The 20,797-nt window shown below is 48.2% G+C and overlaps 1 protein-coding gene across 5 annotated transcripts in view; it reads left to right on the top strand.

Moving 5' to 3' along the window:
• Positions 1-20,797, top strand: part of LOC142572018 (uncharacterized) — a 273,133-nt gene that overhangs the window by 213,854 nt on the left and 38,482 nt on the right. For 3 of the 5 annotated variants that reach the window (XM_075680809.1, XM_075680808.1, XM_075680807.1), the window contains one exon: positions 7,677-7,729. The exons of 1 other annotated variant lie outside the window; for it this stretch is intronic. The gene's annotated coding sequence lies outside the window, so the exon portion shown is untranslated. Of the gene's footprint in view, positions 1-5,774; positions 5,879-7,676; positions 7,730-20,797 lie in introns of those variants that run through there. One more of the 5 variants, XM_075680811.1, reaches the window with a different exon arrangement.

Genomic DNA, 20,797 nt, shown 5'->3' with positions numbered 1-20,797 from the left:
ACCCATTTTCTTCCTATAGGCTCGCGTAGAGCCATCATCATCAGCCTGTTTATGTCCACTGCAGGACGAAAGCTTCTCTCAGCGATCTCCAATTACTCCTGTCTTGTGTCAGTTGACCCCATATCTTGTGTCAGAGCTCCAATCGCACCATATGTAATTATCCGACGTGCCTGACTTTACGCTTCCCTTCTTTTGGCACCCATTCTCAAACAGCATTAGACCACCACTAACCTGCCCTATGCATTATATGTTCTGCCCAACTACTTTTCTTGTTAATGCCATCTAGAATATTTCCTCATTTAAAATATATTTATCTTATTGTCTTACCATCTCGTTTCATCGCCTGTGACTCCGTCCTTAGCTTATTGTCAAGTTTCTTTATCATCATCGAAGCTTGTATACTAGTAGACGCACCGATCTTATGCATTTATTTTAAATGATAAGGTTTTGCTGCCGTTCTCACCTTTAGGCCACATGCGCTCCGTGTAATTTTTGTTAGCGTAGAACTTGTCTTCTTGTGAATCCTGTCTCCCGTGACTACTTGGTCACGTGAGACCACTTGTTCAATTAGTGCACAACTTGACCAAAACAAAAAGTCTCTTACAGCGTCAAAACCCCGACTGCAAAAAAAGTAAAAAAAATCCATTGCCTGACTCTTGCGATACCTGAGTGTTTTGAGTATTATTCCTATACCTACCCTGAGATTCCGCCGGCTACAATCATCATTAATTCATGTGAGGTCCTTTCTAGCGTTTTTCTGCAAGCAATGTCATTTACAAACCGCAGGCTACTGTGATGTTCACGCGTATGTTCTGCGTCCTAATCATCCTAAATCTAGCGTCTTGAATGTACTTCTTCGGAGATCTCAGTGAATAACACAGCAGAGGTACTGTTTTTCTTGCGCGAAAACCTTCTTTATTGGCGTTGTTCCACTTACCTTGTGAAAGGCTGTGGAAGCTGTAAAGTCCACATATTTTATTTCTTACAGTATTCACGCATGCGTCGTTTGCTTCTTAACTATGCGTGGCCAGCTCGTAGCTTCTTGTATCTTTATGTATCCAACACAATTTTGTAAGGCGCACTTCGCTTGAATCTAATTATGTTGATAATCCGAAAGAATTCTTCGCCTTTCCGTGCACACGAACAGTTTAAAAGGGTTCATTATTTTGCTATAGTAGCCGGGCTTTGAATTCGTCTGGCTTGTGTCGCTGCTTGCTTTCTTCAGCTTATGGCACTTAAGTGCTTAAGCCTCAAGAAGCTTGCATGACCTTGTGTTTCCGGGATAAATACATACACTGTGCTTGTTGTGCACAGTGTATGTATTATGTATTATGTAGTATGTATGCGACTAATTGATGGAGTATAACGCCTTTAAGCACTGATTAACTTACGTTTTGACGAAATAATTAGGTCTATTGTCTGTTAACACTGGCATGCGCTTTCGCCTTCTCTAGTGTGCTCCGAGATTATATGTCGTTTGAGTGACTTTCCACCTATAGCTACAATGATAGCATTAAAAAAGTCATTCACAGGCTTTCTTGAACGTAATTGCGCGTCAACGCTTAGGTCTGCATAAGAAAAAAAATTACGAAAGATCTGTTCTCTTGTTTATAATTCTGCTGCAGCCGCATCGAACGTGTCACCCGCACATGACCGCGCAATGCGCAGACCAAAATGCAGGCCTCGGTAGAATAAGACTACCGCGCGCGCGTGCGTTTGTGTGTGTATGTGCGTGTGCGTGGGCGTGTGTGCGCGTGTGTGTGTGCGTGGGCGTGCGTGCGTGCGTGCGTGCGTGCGTGTGTGTGTGTGTGTGTGTGTGTGTGTGTGTGTGTGTGTGTGTGTGTGTGTGTGTGTGTGTGTGTGTGTGTGTGTGTGTGTGTGTGTATGTGCGCGTTCTGAGAAGAACGGGCGTGCAAAGTCGAAAAGCGAGAACGAGCGCGAGGGCAAAGAAGAGAGCCCGAGCTTCGGAGCGTCGATTGGACGTAACGGAGCGAGTAATTAGTAGGTGTACCGTGGCTTGATTGTGCACCCAAAGCAGCAGCGCGGTCGAACCCGAGCAAACTTTTCCTGTCCGTGAGAGACCGCGGGCTTGCATTTTTATTTCTTTCTGTTCTCTCGCTTTTATCCTCCTCTGCGGACAGCTTTTAGCAACTCGATCTTCACGCCGAATTCCTGCCGAGGGCGAGTTAGGGATTAGCTATGTGAGTTTAACGACTCGGGTTGCGCAAACAAAATGCGCCGTTGTTGCGTGCAGTGTTGCCCAATGCTTTTCGCAGCTCCATGGCGATATAATGAGCTTTAGCGCCATAGTGAACTTTAAAGCAATTTTTTTTATATTACCCGCCACGGGTAGTGCGGCAACTGTCCGTTCCGATAAGGACACTTGTGTTGAGAACAGAGAAGGCATCAATGTAGCTTACAACGCTCACGGAGCACAGTTGGCTGAGCATGGGCTGCCTGTGTGTTTTCGCTGAAGTGAGGAAAAGCCTGCGCAATAACGGGCGCGGCGCCCTTGACGAGGGTCGATCAACCGACGTGAGGAGGGAAGGAGAGTTTTAAGCGGCACTTGCTCACTTGCGCGTGGCATCCTCGGCGAACGATGTAGTTGGAGATGTTGCCGAGGGGCTGCGATGGTGGCAATTAAATTTGTTTTGGTAGACTCGTCACCGTCTAGACACGCGGCCAGTGCTGTATACAGTTCGTCGCATCGCGCTGCTCTACAGAATTCTCGTGTTCGTCTCTTTTGCAAGGACTTGTTCTCGCGCCGACGAGTATGGCTGTAGGGTGCCGTTAAAGGGTCCTGTATATGCACACGCCATTCGGGTCGCTTTCGTCCATTTACTGAACATACATGCTCGAAATGTTCACGCACCAGGTCGAACGCTGTTAGTCGAGCAGCAGTGTTGTGCAAGAAGGCGCACTTGCAAACAGGCTGAGAAACATTACGTGGATACATTAGGGACGAATGTGAGAGCGCGTACACGATACAGTATCCTGTGCCGGTTTTTCAGTTGTGTAAATTTGCATTGGGCGATGAAATGTCGTACGGCGAGGAAGGGGGAGGTGGAGGTGGGGATTTCGGGACATGAAAGTACTGCTTCGGAGGTTCTGGAGGTTTATTCAGGTTTCTGCGCATTCTGCAGGTTTCACCTGTTCTATACGGGAAACACTCAACATCATCGGGACGTCTTACACACTACCCAGTATGTTGGGGTTAAAAGGCCGTGTGTGGTTCTTCCTTTGTTCTTTTCTCACTCTCCTCTGCATCACTACTTCACATACCAATGGGGTGTGTTTCGTGCCGCATTGAAAGATATATAAAAAAATGTCATTAATTGTTAAATGCTGAAAAACTTCTCGTCATATCAATCCGATATTCTACGAGAAGGATGCATTTAGATGCTTAGGCAAGACCGAATAGAATGCAAGAAACGTCCTGTTTGTTACCTTATGCGTGTTTACCTCCCTGCCTTTCCTGTCTGTCTTTCTCGTTTCCCGTGCGAGAAACATCACTCTTATCGTATCTACGTGTTTATCGTATCTATCACATTCTCGCGAAGTCGGTGCTCGCCCAGCTTGTTTTGTGCTTTGGCGCAGTAGGCCGTCATTTGTGCCTCATAAAAGTCAACATTGGTACAGTGTGGAAGTTTATTTGCATAGAACCCCTTTGCATATGTTATAGACCGCCGCCTGTTGCGATGGCATATGTCACCATTAAAGCGGCGTCGCAACCACAGTGCTGTTGTTGAACTATACGTCTTCGAACTCTCGGAGTCTCTTGACAGCTCAGAAAATAGACTCGTCATAGTCATCACACCGATCGAACACTGCGCGCCTACGTCTGTGGGCTATCGCGACGAAGAAACGACGCATACCGTTGCGTGACGCTTTGTGAACGCGTAACGACGCATACCGTTGCGTGACGCTTTGTGAACGCCTCTGGGTCCTGCCCTCCGGCGCTATGATGCCGGTGCTCTTGGTCGTCGTAGGCGACTTTCGGTGTCGCGACCGCCGCGAAAGCTGCGCGTTTGTTACCCCGCACGGTGATGGTCGCAGTCGTATCAGGTCGCGCGCTTCGATCACCGCCTATGCGCAGCGTTTCGCTATTCTCTGCAGGGCACCCACAAAGTGCCGGAACCGACGAAGAGGGCTACTTGGATCTACCCCCGTTCACTGAAGCGTGACGTCGGAACACTGCGTCTTGTAATTTGTCATGCCTGACCGATAATGTATGGCGCACGTCTCCCCTATGCGGCAACCGCGGCCGCCTCGTTTCCGTATGTATATTCTCTTCGCAGCCTCCGTCGCCGCCCAAGTCCTCTCCGCCGTTCTCCGCCGTGGAGTCCTCCGCTGGCGGTGCAGTGTCACCACGGACGTGGGCTAATTAATAACGCGGGGCTGCTGGAGATAAATCCCTGCCCCCGTCTCGGGCTGCCCTATCGGAGATCGCGCTTCGACCGTTCTGCCTCGTCAACTCGGCGGCCTGTGCGGTGTCGGAAGGCAAAAAATGCTGAACAACCAGAACAGCTGCTGTGTTCAGAGTTTTGAGCGCCGTGGTGGCTCGCACGGAGGTCGCGGACTAGCTTGTTTCTGGATTAGCTGGTGCATATTGACATTTAACGACATCAACGTGATATAGATCAACATTTCTAGACTCGAGTTCTTGTTGTTGCCTTGCTACCCTAATTTGTTTGCCTACAGTTTTCGCAAGGGGTATTTGGCGAGAAGGGAAGTGGGGGATACTGGTGTAGGGCAACGCGGTGGTCTGGGATCTGTTAGACACCTTTGCTGCTCGTTTACCTTTCTTTCTTGCTGTTGATTTCATTTTCAAGCTGAAGGCTTGTGTTATTTTCGACACTATATATATATATATATATATATATATATATATATATATATATATATATATATATATATATATATATATATATATTGCGGCCGAGGCAGCGTAAGCAAGATTACGCCGGCGGAGGCTTTTGAGTCGGGGCAGAAGTGTGAGTGTAGGTTTTCTTTTCAACTAGAGTGGACCATGCGATGAAAAGTGGCTAATCAATGTAATGTACTTATTGTGTTTTCCGCGCTCATACTTAAACGCACCCTAATATTGGAGCCGATGACCTTGGAGAACTCGGTTTGTAAGGTGCATTTTATTGCGGCGTGGTCAGACGTATCGGATGACGAACTGTATTCAGCAACACTAGGTGAACTTTCGTAATTTTCGGCACCTGAATGTGAATTAACAGGTGGACGATAAAAGTGCAGCGTATCAGTCGGCCACTTGCGTTGAATATTAAGAACTATCTATTATATCTGCCAAGAAGTTATTGGCATAATTCTACAGCTTGCTTGGCGTGAGAGGAACAATAGCTGACGCACCATTTTGTCAGTTTGAAGTTGCAGCTACCTCTGGTCTGACCTTTACATAACTCGCGACTTGCTCGACACTTTAGCTGGACCATTGTTTGTACGCCAGCAGGGTATGGCGCACGTTTCCAAGGTTGGTAATTTACGTCTGGCTTTACTGAGTGTCGGGTACTCTTGGCAACGCAGTGCTCTCGAATCTGCGATAGTATGGAGCCGGCAGACGCCGTTCCTTTTCCTCAGCGGTTCACCAGTCGGCCGTTTGGATTCAGCTGCGACAGCCAGTTATAGGCGGAATTGGATTACTTGGAGCAAGCTAAAAATACAACCACTTGCTGAGCTTGATACAACCACCAAACAACTCTCGGTTCCAGTGTAAGCCAGCTAGACGATCGACAACTGACATGCAAGAAGATGTGAGGACTTTGGCTTCGGTCGTCGTCTGGACAGCAGAACAGCTAGAACGTACCTACATCTGCGATTCTTGAAGGCCTGCGGATTGTGTTACCCTTACCCAGTGCGTACCGATTAGTCGGGTGTGCGTGCGTGTGCTCACAGACTTTCTGCTTTCTACCTTCCTCTTCAAACATTTATCCTGTTCTCTCTCGCCCTCTACACAGTAGATGCACGCCCAACACGAGGTGGCGATGGCTAACTGACTAATCACTCTGCCATTTCTGCTGCTCCTCTCTATCGCCTGCGGGCTGTCATTGCAGTCTGGTGTTACACCCTCCCATTTCGAAACTAGGACCGGCCATGGACGCTTTAATCTCCGCACACTGGACCAAAGATATGATTAGGGAAACGACCGAAGAAAATTCGCGGGTTCACCAACGCCTGACGTCGCGTTAACGAGGTGTCATCACACAGCCCGTGCGCTCGAAAACTGTAATGCAGCGTCAAGCAGCGTGCTGCGAAACGCAAGCGCTTAAGCCGTCAGCGTCGTCTGTCGGTAACCCTTCTTTCCTTTCTGCTTCCTCTACCGCCTGCTCCCTGCACTTGGTGCCTCCTCGGCGAGCCGCGCTGTAATCAGCGCCCGGATCTAGATTAATTGCCCGGCGGTTCCCCTCCCAGCTTGTTATGCCCCCCAAGTTTCGTCGCGTGCTTTGACTTCATCGAGCTTCATTCGCGCGCGTACACGCATGGCGTGGCTCCTCAGGCGCGCGCGCTGTTACATCGGGGTTACACAAGTTGTGTAGCGCCCCCTCTCTCGGCGGCCCGCCGGTAGCCCCGAAAAACCATCGTCCCCCGTCATAAAGCGCGCTCGCGCGGTTGTGGCAGGCTCGTGCTCGTGCATAATAAAACGCGGCTGGAACTCCTGCACGCGCGCGCGCGCGTTGCTCAGTTTTGGAGACCCGCACGAAAGTTCTTCCCCCGGCCGTGTCTTTCTCCCTTCGCGCTCCGTCCGCGTTTCCCTCGAGCCCCGCACCTCGCGCCGTTGTCTCCGAACGCCTATAAATCATCGACGAAAAAGTGCGCGCACCCTGTAGCCGACCCATTGTTCGTGCGCCGTCGCCTCGTCGGAAAATAACCGTCCTGCCGGATGAGGCGGCGAACAGGCGGGTCGAGGGTCGCTGCTTCTGAAGAGACACGGCGTGGCGCGTGTAAGGAGCGACGTATACCGCTTCGTCGAGGGAAGAAGAAAAAGAATGAGCAACGAACGGTGACAAAGGGGTCGGCAAGCTACATGCACACTGGGACCGAGAAGGGAAGGGGGGACGTAAAACCGGAAATGACAGTTTGGGGCGCACGTAGTTTTAAGGAATTTCGGGCGTGGCGCCGTCTGTTGTATTTGCTTGGAACGTTCCGCTTCAGGGCTGTACTCTGTAGCGCTAGGAAGAAAAAAGAAAAGCGTCATAATGGCCTGAACGAGTCGTTCGCCGGAGCAGGTAGGAAAAACGGGGCGGTGACAATGGCCTCTCGAGACTCGCGTAACGCCTGCCTCTATATATGTCGGCGGCCCGCATGCAAAAATGCGATGCGGTAATGCCTGCAATTTTCGACTTCTTCCTTTCAGAATGCAGGTTACTCGTTCCAGTCGCGTCTTTCTCGTCGCTATATATTCTGCTGTCTGTTCTTAAGTTCTTTCTCTGAAACTCCTTGCGCTGTCGCATTTGAAGTTTTCATATCTAGCCTTCTTGAAGCGCTTATATATTAAAAATAAAAACAGCGTTAACTTTACCTGAGTTTGCTGCGAAGTCTGAACAACGTTCAGTTGAATTCGAGAAAGAGGAGGTGGCTCTTCGCATTCCAAAATGAAGACGAGTGTGCTAACGTCATGCTCCCAATTTTTTTTTCTCTCTCTCCTTCGACAGATGACCTTGGGGGCTAGTGGGGCCTCCATTGCTGGCGAGAAAGTACTGTTTCGGTGAGTGCATTTGATTTCTTATTCACGAACATACGCCATCAGCTTAGAGATGCAGAAAAAAAGAAAGACAAATAGGGGAAGAAAAAGAAGAGCTCTAACAACATTATTTTAGCAAATTTTGGAGAAGGCTATCTCGAATGTGACGCTAGTCTTATCATTTCTACTAGTCACACGTGATTTCGCTACTGCACGGGTTCGATCTCGCATTACAACTTGTGCCCTAAATTGAATAAGGTTAAAGCCAGCTAATGATTTTCTAAATTAGCCACCTGGTCACTGCGATTTGCAGTGTAATTAATGCCCACCTCTTGAGGTAATCTGCGTCATCATGCCGAATTGCGCTAGATGCTGCGTTTCACACTAAAGAAATTCACACTAAGGAAACAAACAGAGATACATGGTATACAAGCGTGCTCAAATAACAAATCAAATAACATTCAGAGATAAGGTTTTAACAAAATGAAATGAAATATTGCTGTCCACAAATCATGTGCCCGTTACTTTCAATGTACTAAAATAAAACATCAGAAGCGATTACGGGACACCAAAGTGAGACACAAAATTATTCTATATCAAGAAAGTTCTTGAAAACAATATTTTAATATTCTTGGGAAAAGAATAATTACTAAAATAAAAAAAAATAGAAACCAAACATTCCACTTCTTTTTCTTTATGTACCGAGGCCGCGGTGCCGTTACGTCATTTTACACTTTACGAATTTCAAGGTGCTTTCTACATTTTCGCATTTCGCCCGTTGCGGCTCTGTAAAGATTTTTCGAAAGTTGCGAAGTTCGGATCTTCCGCTCCTTCAGAATGCGATCTTATAGTCCGGTATTCCTCATAAAACGATTGACTGCGCTCCGTGTGGAAATAAACATTCCGGACGGGCCAAGGCAACCGCCACATACATCACGTGCACGGCGCTGTGTACGCAACAAAATGTATTTCCGTGCTTCGGCGTCGCTTATGTTGCAGACACATAGGTTCGGCCGGTACAGTCAAACGCTACATATATGTTTGTCGTTTTTCTGAGATCGCAAATGATTACCTCCAATGCGTTCCTTTTTCCTATAAAAGTGATAGTGGCGTGGCGCATGCGCAGATTGATACGTTGCGGACTGACACCACCTGCGCGCTAGCTCTTCTGTGATTGGTTAACTCGCGCCATGCAAAGCCATGCAAGCACGTTAACATAAGCGACCTCACGGCCTTGCTCTTGCGAGAACTTCAGGACGGCGTCTTGTCTTTTGTGGTGGCGCCTTTTCAGTTACACTAAACCTTCTCTCATGATAGGTGTGGATTTTTTTCTTCTTTTGTATCGAAGAAATGTAGTTTACTAATACAGCTCGACCTAATTTTTGCCTTTAGTGTCTCTTGAAGGTACGCTATCTCGCATGACGATATCGTGTTTGAAGAGACAATACCGATGCTTCTTACGAGAGCACCGCAGGCTTCTTGTTTGGCAAACTACTGCCGATCACCGAACCATTAAAGTGGGACGTAGCACTTGGTTTTGAATTGTATAGACGAAATTCGAGTAATGTTTTTATTGTTTTGCTGTAGTACATGTGTTTGAGTAAGAATACAGCTATTTGAGGTGAGCAGGCTAGGGCAACAGTGCTGTCATAGCTACACGCAGCACAGCCCTGTTGCCCTGGAAGTTGGCTTTCTGTAAGGACACCTGACTGCAGAAAGTCAGTAGTGAATATAACAGGCTTGGTGAGCTGTAATCTATACCATGCCAACCAAAAATAACCAGACAGGATACTGCAGTCTTGTTTTCGTAAGGAAGCCGAATCCACAGCAACTGGAAGAACCGGCTGATTGAGTCGCGACTAAGCAGAAAGGAGATTATCGGCCAATCTGCCCCCTAACTTCGAAAATGAGCCTCATTCATCAAAGAAACTTCGTTGATGACCTCTTCCTTGTTTCATGATTCTCAATGTTTAAATTCTCACCTACGAAACTTTCGGACTGCGATTCACCACGATTCCGAATGCGTCGGAATTTACCGCCGCTGTTATTTTTCTTTTTCCGTTCTAATCGCGCGCGAGAAGTCGTTAACGTTGAACCCGCAGCTTTTGAATTATGCCTTGTATTCATCAACGAAAAAAAAAATGAAGAAGGTCGCATATGATTGTACAGCTGCGTTGAACATTCATATCGAACCGGCGTACTTGCTATGCCGACCGGCACTAGCTGCTCCCGACGTGCTTTGTAAACATAGCTTCTCATCGGCATATCCGTAGTGCTACCGTTTGCTGATTGAGAGAGGCGTGCTACTCGTGCACGAAGATACCCTCCGAGACTCTCCGCGGCTTGTGTCAAAGAGTAGAATGTTCAGCCTTTTGACAGCTTGCTGTTACTTCAGCATATATTCGCGTACCGGATTCGTCATATGCCTAAAGACTTTGCGATCCACGCAGTGTTTACGTGCCTGCGCTGGACTTGCATCTAGGATATCATCAGTAAAAAGAAAGAACGAAAGAAAGAAAGAAAGAAAGAAAGAAAGACAAAAAGAAAAACAAATAAAGAAAGAAAGAGGCACGTGACAGTGACGTATGCAGTAGCAGGAGAGCTGGCGCGTTATCCGAGATATTTCGTTCGGGAACGGTGAATTCCAGGCTCCAGACGCGTCAGATATTCGTACATCTCTTATGGAATGTGCGGTGCAACCATAGGCGCGAAAAACGTGAGAGGAGACCTCGTCGGCTAGCTATGAGCGTGGCCTTGCAATCCATTAAAATTGGAAGCTTGTGTTCAATTTTTCGTGAACCCTACCGGCCCCGAACCGCACTGTTATATTTTTTCGATAGAATGGAGTCTGTTCGACGTAGCATTAAAAAAGAAGAAGAAAGAAATCGTCTACTTTGTTCCTAGTTTCATTTCTGGTGGTTCTGCGCTTCCGTGTTGTTTTGTCATCTTTAGGTGAGCATGCATCCCCGCGGAATAACAGCGATCCGCCCTGAGCATCCAGGTTACAACTCGTTGAAACTTGTTTGGTTGCGCTGCTTAACCAGAACGGCGGTCGCTGACTGGAATGTAACACTGACCAGCACGTTTCGGCGGATCCGCTCTTTTATAATTCAAAGTTTCGTTCAGTTCGTGATCAGTTTCTGCGATACTTACGCGGGCAAACGTAGCACGTGCCTTCCAAGAGAGAGAGAGAGAGAGAGAGAGAGAGAGAGAGAGAGAGAGAGAGGAGGCAGGGGGGTTAACCAGATGCACGTCCGGTTTGCTACCCCGTGCCTTCCAAAAGATTGAACGAAACATATGTGCTGGCTCCTCTCTGGGAGCTCGGCGCCTGAGCGCTTTTCTGTCACTCCGGGGATTACACCACAACAACGGAGTGAGAGAAAAAAAGAGAAACAAAGTTTGCGAATTGCGCTAACCATTTCAAGCCCGTCCTGGAACTGCGAAAAGTTCTCTTGTTCCCTTGCTGGGCGTTCGCGACATTTGCGACTGCTAAGTCGTGAAAAGCGGATTAACAACTGTAAATCCTTTGCACACTCTCATGTCACATTGAAAGCGTTTCCAAACAATGTTCCTCTTTCAGCTGCTTTGAAATCGCACATGGAGGGCTTGTTAGACGCGGCGAACTTTTTTGCTTAGATATAGGCAAAACTATTTTCGAAAACTCAACTGAATATACAAGTGCTCCGACGCCTGCGTGTTGCCGCCTAAGTAGATTACGGTGCGAATGCTTCTTTGCAATTGCTGCTGGCAGTTTGCTTGTCTTGCGCTTGCGATAGTCTCCCTGCGGAAAGCATTTTCGGCAGTTCTTTCTTTTTCCGTCCCTTTCGATGCTAAGTTTCACCGATGAGAAAGAAGTGTTGATGCGTGTACGTTAAAATGTGATCAAAAGGCCAAGAGAATAACGTAACGTTCACGTGATGAACAGAGCAGCCACTCACAAATGGCATGCTGCTAGGTTAATTTATTGCGAATGCAAAGTAATCTTATAAACATCTGGGAAAAGCATGCTTGGGTGAAAAGGCTATATGAAAGCATGAGAGAGATATATGCTCGAGAAATTAAGATGGCACATTGTTCATTATAGTCATCCAGTAAGTTCACGCGAGCCATAGGAAAAATGCTAGAACTATATGCGCTAATTTTTATAAAAATTTTTTACAAACGTAATACTCCAGAGCTTGAATATTAACGCAAGGTGCCGCGTAGTTTGGTCCTTGCGTTATCGATTACCTCGTTACCTCATCGCTGTCCACGGTAACTGGTCAAAGGCCATTTGGGCTGAGCGGGGATATCACCTGAGGAGGTTTTATATAATTTGCTGTTGCAAGGCTGGCCGGACAACATCCGGGAACCGCAGTTGGATCTAAGGACGCACGATTGCGCGGGTATTGACTTGTCTCAGTGTAACACTAGCTCTTACCTCAGTCTCTTATCAGTTGCTGGGTGTATCGTCATCCTCCAACGTTGTGAACTTTCCCACAATTGCTTTAAAAACAAATTGCTGGCTCTCCCGTAATCTAGAGTAGATGTAAGCATGCAATGGCAACCGGCAACGCAGATTGGTTGGAGGGGATACTAGCCACAATCTTAAAATAAGTGTAGTGCACGTTCTCAACGGCACACTCCACCGCACTATACTGCATCACGCCATACTGGGCGCTGGTCTACATGCATGGATGCTGCCCAACTAGAAGAAGAAAGCCGGCTGAAGGCGGCAAGACAGGCAGCGAAAGACGCCAGGGAGACAGAGCGCACTGCCCAGCTAGAAGAATAAACGCGCCAGAAGGCGTCACGCAGCGTGGCGCCATCTCTCGATGCAACGCAAAACCCACGCCGTAAAACTCGCGTACCGCCGGCGTTGAAAAGAGCACAGCTCTCAGCGCGAAAAGATGACAGTGAAGTGTATGGTGACCCTGTATCTGGCTTTTTTGGCAAATGACAAATAAAACGTCATCGTACTGAAAGTTACAGCTTGAGTGATATTGTGAACAAACAAATCGGAAGCAATACTTTTCTGTGCCTTGTTTGAGCAGTAGCTAGCTTATATATGCGGTCCTGTACATAAGGGTTGGGGACCAGAGAGCGCGTTTCCGTATGTTCTGACTAATTGCATAGAGGATCTCGTTTTCTTCTCGCAACTTGTCGGTGAAACCGAGTTTCTTCGCCGCTGGTCTACGCGGTACCTAACCGTCTCCCGAGGCAAAGTCTTTCTACAGCCAGAATAATGCTCAATTCTGTTTGCCTGAGTTGAGAGTTTGTATCTATATGCTCCCCGAGTGTCTGTCATAAATTCGAGGCTGACAATAATGCTTTTGCGTGGACGCTGTAATGATGTTTTGTTGTTGCGTGTGGCAAAGCTAGTGTCAAGCAGACACCATTTATTATTTCATTTGCTAATCAGTTTTGTTTACGTAAAGCATGATGTATTACATGTGCTGTACCTTGTATTGTACTTTACGTACATACCACATTTGTAAGCGTGCCTACGGGTAAATAAATTTCCTTGTGAACTTGCCCGTATAACGTTAGCTCAAGGTCACTCGAAGGTCACCGACAACAGGGGCCAAAACCATTTCATGCTTAAAGATATCGCGAACGTCCTGCAGTGCTATGTCGAATGCAGGACGCCACGTCACTCCCACAACGACTGCCGCCTCTCTCCGAACGTTACGCAAATCAGCAGTACGTCGGCGCGTCGAAGCAGCGCGAGTCCCCATACGCGGTGACCTCCAGGGCGCCCTGCGTTCGAGCAGCCCGTCTCCTTTCGTTCTCGGAACGGAGGACGACCGTGGCCTGTTTGTCTACGTGCAGTAGCGTAAGCGGGGGTGCGTCTGGCCAGCGTCATGGACCCATCGCCGCGGCGTGCATCGACCAGTGATCGCCTCCTCTACATACTTGCCTAAGCGTCGTGTATTTATAAACGCCGCTGCCGTGCGGGACCTGTGTGCTGGCTGTAGCCCGCTTCCGCTGATATTCTGCTTCTGCGGGCCCTCGCGAGCAGTCTCACGTGTTTATCAACCGTCCGGATGGGGCCTCTGGACGCGCGCGCAGCCCCTATAGTCGTGCCCGATCGTCACCGCTACGGGGTCTGTTGGCTCCGCTTTTTCTGCTGTGTCGACGCCGGCACTGGCGACCGTTTTAGGCAACGACAGATGTAGGCGCGGGGGACCGGTGTTCCTGGCGAGGAACCGGCCTCCTCGTAAACGCGTCATCATGCTGCTTTATGCAGTTGCTTATACAGTCTTCTTACGAACCGACATTCCAGCAAAAGCAGGCTCTGATCCTGAGGATTGCACATGAACAAATAGCGAAGACAAAGGGACGCCGAATAGGTTATTACGACGGCGCTGGTGAGCAAGAAATGTTTGTATAGTACGCGTATTCAGTTTACGCGCCGCACGTATAGGCTAGCGGATAACCAAAATATGGTAAAGCTTGCCCCCATATGTATACTGCATACTATATGCGTTCACATATACCGCGGGTAAACAGTAAGAATCGACGCATTTAAGTTTGAATATTAGCAGTGAAGATAACGCAGCCTTAATCGACCTGCACGCCATCCAGTTGAGACGAGAAACTTGCTACTGTTCTCATATATGTACGCTGGCGCGCCCCGGTTCCCGCTCCATGAAATACTATTATCCGCAATTACCCTTTTGACAACTTTGCTGAATGCGTGTTCCATTAGATATAACTTCCCGCAATTCTCCCAGCTATACCGTGTCGCATCATATTGCCTACGCGAGCAACCAGTAATTTATTGGATGCGCATCGTTCGTTAAACGAGCGTGTAGCGTCTTTGAACCTATCAAGGCGGCGCTCCTTCGGTTTGCGAGGTCGTCAGCGACTTTACATCATCCTCGGGGCGAATCTTTCATTCGCTCGTGCGCAAAAAAAAAAAAAAAAAGCTTTGCATTTCTTCCTGTCGCCTCGCATGGCGATACTAAAATGGTCCGCTGCGGTAGTCTGGCTTTTCTTGGGGCCTTGGGCGGAGTTTGTGAATAGCAAACAGTAAAGCAAAGTGATGCTGCTGCTGGCGCCTGGCGGCGCGCGCAACGGCGGCACAGACAACTTAATTTCGGCCTAACGTGATTTGGATAAACGGCCGTAGGGTTCCCCTGGAGAGATCGGCCTCTCAAGCCCGGCTTCTTGAATCTACTCGCTGGCCTCATTATATTGTTACAGGGAGGTGCGGTTCTCTGAACGCTCCCTCGTCTTCTTAACCACCTCCTCCCACGCCTTTCCCTTGCTTTGTTTACTCGCGTTTCAGCAGCGCTCGCTCTTGAGGGCGCCTCGCAGTCTAGCAGCAGACTTCGACTGTAAACTGATAGACCTCTTCTGTTTGCGTTTGCTCTCGGCACGCTTTTTTCCGAATAGTTACTATTTATCCTCGTTATGCTTTTCCAGAGCTTTCTGTCTTTTTCTTTGTGTTACTATTTTTTTCCTTTTTCCTACACGTTCTAGCAGGCTGGTCGACGAACCCTCCGTTTATTCCCTCTCTGAAGACCATCGCTTGACGGCTGTTTGCTTTGGCTCGTGTACCTTTAGTGCTTTGTGGCCGTGCCTGCGAAGTGCTTTCCTTACGAAACTCTTTATGGAACAATACTCTTCACTAGGAAGCTTCTTCCGCATTGTCAAGCGCTGCGTTATTTCTTCTTTAGTTTCGTAGTTTCGAATTTCCTTCCCTCTCGTCATATACATTCATGGCGTACAGCGCGGGCAATAAGGCTCGAACTCTTAATATTCATCGCAGCGCAAGAGTCTTCCTTTATTCCTTTTTCGGCGCTCTTTATTGCGTGCCTGTGGCTGCTTACCCGCCTCAGTGGCTACGACGTTCTGCAACTGAGTTGCAAGGTCGCGGACTCGACTCCCGGCAGCGGCGGCCCTTTTTTCAAATAAAGGCGATATGCAACTGCAGTCGCGTTCTCCGAATTAGGCACATGTTGAGCCCCGCGTGATCAAAATCGTCACGGGAATTTCCGCAATACTGCGCCCCTCAAAGCCTTGCGTATAACATTAGGTTAGCCCAAATGTGCTGCTTCGAAGCTCGTGCGTGAAATGAAATGGCGCTAAGTAAGAACGACTATGTGCGCTCACATGATTTTCCTTCATTGTGGCAGCTAGCATCCTTTATAACTGTTACTTACACAATAAGGAGGGAATTTGCTGCGATCTTTTAGCAAGACTGCGAAGCTAATTACAAAGGGTGAACTGTTTGTTAAGATGGAACATTCAAGCGATAGAATGTAAACTATTTACACAGATGTCTAAAGAATACGAATTAAGAGTTACAGTGATGTTACAATTTTGGTCTTCCTTAAATCTTAACCGAATCCCCTCCCAACGGCCCTGCATACGTACTTAAAAAGCTTCCCCAACATCACCCTCGCCCCATCATTTGTATACAATCACGCTGCGGCGTGTGCAGTGTGGAAACAACGGGGCTCCAGGGTTCCACTGTCCCCGGTTCCAGTGGCTCGAGGCCATTGCTGTGAATCCTTGCTGTGGCAGTGAGCCACGTCTCACCACCTCGCAAGACGCAGAGCCCGAAGGAAAGCACTTTCGCGCTCGTTGGTGCACCTGGCCTTTTCGTAGAATGTTTCGTGAGGGGTGTGGTCAAGAGGCGATTGCTTGACTTTAAAGCAGTGGCACTGCTTCCGAGAACCGAATGGCGTGAGTGTCGCCTCAGTTATAGCCCGCCTACGCGCTTTGCGTGAACCCCGGCTCTGCCGCTGGCTTATTATAACTCTCCACCATCGGGCTTGTCGGCTGAAGTGACTAGCGCAAGAGTGGACACGGGGCACTAAAAAGGCGACAGGGACAAGCGCTTGTCCTTGTCGCCTTTTTGATGTCCCGTGTCCACTTTTGCGCTGGTCACTTCAGCATGGAATACCGACTAGCCCGGTCTCACACCCTGCTTGTTGTCGGGCCACGCGTCTCCTTCGACCACCGCCGCTCCTGCAATATACCTGCCCGCGGAAACGACGCTGAGACTCCGCTCTCTGTTCCACTTCTAAATACGCAAAATGTCTGAATACATATGCCGGCTATCTTAATTTCAGTGGGTGGATGCAGCCCTCTGTAAATTATTGAGTCGTTAGGGCTGAGGTCTTATCGTTTAGTCACACGCAATGATAATTTACGTATATTGCTAAGGTTTATTCGAGGAGCGCTGTGTTCATTGTTAATATTAATTTACCGGATGACAAAATGTGTAGCCGCCATCGCGCATGATACCATCTTTTCGCCGTGCTTATTAATAACTATTATTCCATGAAGAACGTGTAAACATTACACAGAGAGAAGCGAAAGCCGGCTAGCAATTTGTCTCCTTGAAAGAACACCGCGCCCGCCCTCTTGAAGAGGATGAGAAAGAAATGGAAAGGGAAAACTGGAAAGGCACAGCACAGCACACTGCATTACATAGAGTACGAGCACTCTAAATGACAGTCGAGTCTCGCACACCGAAAATATTTCTAGAACATAATGGCCCTTATAATTTATAGAACTCGCCTTTTTCGGAAGCATATAATATAAATAATAATGTTTTTGTTCTGGCTTCTTACGTTTGTTCTAGCCAGCCTTGATTAGCGGTTGGCAGGCTAGCGCGCAGTTTTTTCACGCTACGGTTTAAATTGCTCTGCATAAAACTCTAGGCAGTTAGGCGAAGCGCAGCTAGCTACAGTGAAACGTTTTTATAATGATGCGTTTGGGACTTCTAAATCCTTTGTTATAAAGCTCACTCCGTTGTAAAGGTCACGCACAGTACCGCTTGGAATAAACCCGGAAAATGTATATGTTCAGCAAAATATAACCTTTATTTAAAATGACATCGAAAGATACTTAGTAAAAGAAGTCGCTAATTTTGAACTGCGCACTTAATTAATAGAACATACGACAGCAGCCAACATATGGCAGGGAGGTTCACAGCAGTCACCGCGTTTCTTTTTTTTTTCTCTCTGGTGTCGACAGGCGCTCCCGATGTGCGCCGCAGCTCACATATAGGGCGGCTGCAGAGGCCACTAGCGTTCACCGTATCAACAAGCCAGCCGTCACGGACGCCTAAATTGCTTCGTTGCGCAGGCGAATTCGTTGTAGAAGCCTTGCCGTAGAGGTACATGAAACATATCAAAGATAAGGATTCGGCCAGAACATTAGGGATTCTTCGTAATATAAGGTCATTTCGTCGTGAAGACGTTCGACTGTGTCTCAAATATCCTAAGAGTGGATCCGAACTACTAATCAGTGGGGGCATAGGTGCCACGAGCTTCTCTTTCGGTACCGTATATATATTGAGGAGCTGGGGGGGGGGGGGGGCGGGAGAGGGGAGGGGGGCTCATGATCTCTACAACGTGCCGCCGAGTTCTTTATCGACGTACGCACATCTCGCTTGTGCCTTCTGCCTCCCAGAGGCTGCCATTAGCTGCAGCTTAGGTTCCCGTTCGGGTTTGCCGCCAGCGCCCTCCTTCTGTGTACCTGCTTCTGCCACTGCTCCGTTTCTGTGCCTCTTTGCTCGGGCTCGCTTGCTTCTCTTTGGCGCGGTGCGCAGGAGGTTCGTTGAAGGGATTGCCTGCTCTTAATTCGGGCTAATGAACGAAAGCTGATCGGCCCGCTTTTCAGCGGCGAAAAGCGCTCTTCCTTCTTCCAGACCTTACCGTCTCGTTGCACTTTGCGCACTGCCTCTTGCGCTTGGCTGCTTTCTCCTCGTGGCCGGAAAACTAGCGGCGTGGGGGAAGGGGGGAGGGGAATAGGAGGAGGAGGGCTTTGGGTCTGGGCGCAACGTTTCCCTGCGGGGAGAAAGCTCGGCGAGCGAGAGCGAGGACGTCGGAGCGCGCTTGGCTGTCTTCTTGCCAGTTTGTCTTTTGACTTTGTGCGCGTGCGCTAGCTGAAACTCTAGGGCTAACGACTCGTCCGTAAGTCTTCCGCTGTAGTAGAAAGAGAGAAAGAGCGAGTGAGAGAAGAAGGGTAAAAATGCGCGAGTTGCCAGAGTTCCCAACGCAGCTATAATGAAAGGCAAACACGGCGATGCTTTCAGCGTCGGGCCCCTCCCTTCTATTCTTCTTCGGTGTGCGCGGTGGTGGCGGAGTCATACGAAAAAGTAAGCTCGCCATAGCGAGCGCATAGTTTCAGCTAACTAGTTCCGGGAAAGGAACAAAAGCGCATTCGACTATAGTGCCGCAATTACCTGCGGATGTTTGCCTTGGCACGCGGAGGCAGCCCCTTCGCGTCGGGGTTTCCAGAGCGGCAATGACAGCAGCAGCAGGAGCGATGAGAAAAGAAAGGCCTGTCGCGTAATCTTATTCATGATGTCGATGATCCTATTTCGGTTTCGGCTGCTTCGCGTATTAAGATCTCGTGTTTGCCTTTCCTTTCTCTCTTTTTTTGTTTTGCTTTAATTTCTGAAATACATTGGCGGCTGAAGAATGTGACGTCGGAGAAGCACGCGGAGATGTACGGTGCCGTCTTGTTTTGACGGCGTTACCAGTCAGACAGCTGCGGAGTGCTTCTCATACGACTCTGCACGCGTAGCCGTATCTTGTTGCGGCAGTGTAGGACAACGGCCAATTTCAAGCACGTACTTCTCGGAATGTGTACTCTTTGCCAAAAGTTCACGGGCTGCGTTGCCTGCGTCCGCCAGCCGGTTCGCAGGCTGCATAAGGAAGCTGTTGTGGTATGCCATAAGTTCCAACGCCCCGGAGAACGCTGAGAACTCTCGTAGTCCCCAGTCACGAGGCCTGCAGCGTCAGGAGCGCCACCGAAACCGCACCGCACAACCGAACAAAATTTATGGTAAAGGCGTTAAGTAGCCTGTACACTTCTGACAAGGCCTCTACGATTCCTATAGCTAAGGCAGTTATAGCGTTCCTGTTTAACTGTTCGCACAAAGGCGTCTAGATGCCGCCTACGAATAGCTTGTTATCTTACGGCTATTGTGTACACTATAGACGGATCAGTCTTGGAGGTATGCAAATGTAAACGCTTTGTCCACCGCGGTAGCCCCAATGGATGTGGCGGTACGCTGCTGAGATTGAAGTCGCGTGTTGGGGGTCGACTGCGGCGGCCACGTTTGGAGGGCGGCGGGATGCAAGAAAACGCTCTCGTACTCAGATTTAGGCACACGTCAAAGAACCACATCTGGCCATAATTAATCTGGAGTCCAGAACTATGCGGCGTGCCTCATAATGAGATCGTGGTAATACCCCGGAATCTAATTTGAAATTAAAATTAGACTTTGTTTCTTGCGTTTGCTCGTTTACGCCACGAAGGAATAGATATCAGGACGCGCGTACCGTACATAGGGTTCCAACCGCTTCCTAATTTCGCCCTCCCTGCCTGGACCGCGTGTCCACGGTATATAATAAATAAATAAATGTCAAGCTTCTTGGTTTTTGAACTGAGATACCATGGCAGTTGTTCTTTCCCGGCTCTCTTGTAATGCGCCTAAAAACTCAGGTTAGTGTTTAAAAAAAAGTCGTGCCAAAAGCAAGAAAAAAAAAAGCAACTTAAGGACAAGAAGCAAGTTACGGAGGCTCCTCCGAGATTTCACGTGATAGAGGTGGGAGCTCGATATCCATAACACGACATGACAATCGTGAGTAATTATAACTTAGAAATTCGTGCAACGCAGCACCTAATCAAGCCTGCATCGCGGGTATCTAAAACATATGAGAGAGAAGTACCATGGAATTGCCCAAAAACAACCAGCAACAAACGTTTTTCAGCACTTCGCTTCAACGAACGTTATTCAACCTCCAGCAGTACTCTTAAAGCGTGTGACTAACGGCATTTTGTGATCATATTTAATTTTATTATTACCTATATTGCAGTATAAGAATTACGAAAATTGGTTATCTACGCCTTTGTCCCTTCTTTCCTTTTTTTGGTTAATATAAGCTGTTTAGTTTTCTTCCAACAAACGAACGGCACCTGGAAAGAAGTAGAGATTTGAGCGATATGAGAGAGAGAGAGATATTGTACAAGCCGGAAGATTAGTGGTAAAGGAAGCGAAAAAAGAAAGAGCGTTTTTAATTAAGAAACTTCCTGTTTCTTCAAGGCGCCTGCGGCCGCACGTAAAATATTGCACTTGAA

The sequence above is a fragment of the Dermacentor variabilis genome, chromosome 2 (assembly GCF_050947875.1).
Source record: "Dermacentor variabilis isolate Ectoservices chromosome 2, ASM5094787v1, whole genome shotgun sequence".
NCBI classification, from domain to species: Eukaryota; Metazoa; Arthropoda; class Arachnida; order Ixodida; family Ixodidae; genus Dermacentor; species Dermacentor variabilis.
This window is presented reverse-complemented; position numbering and strand designations above follow the sequence as displayed.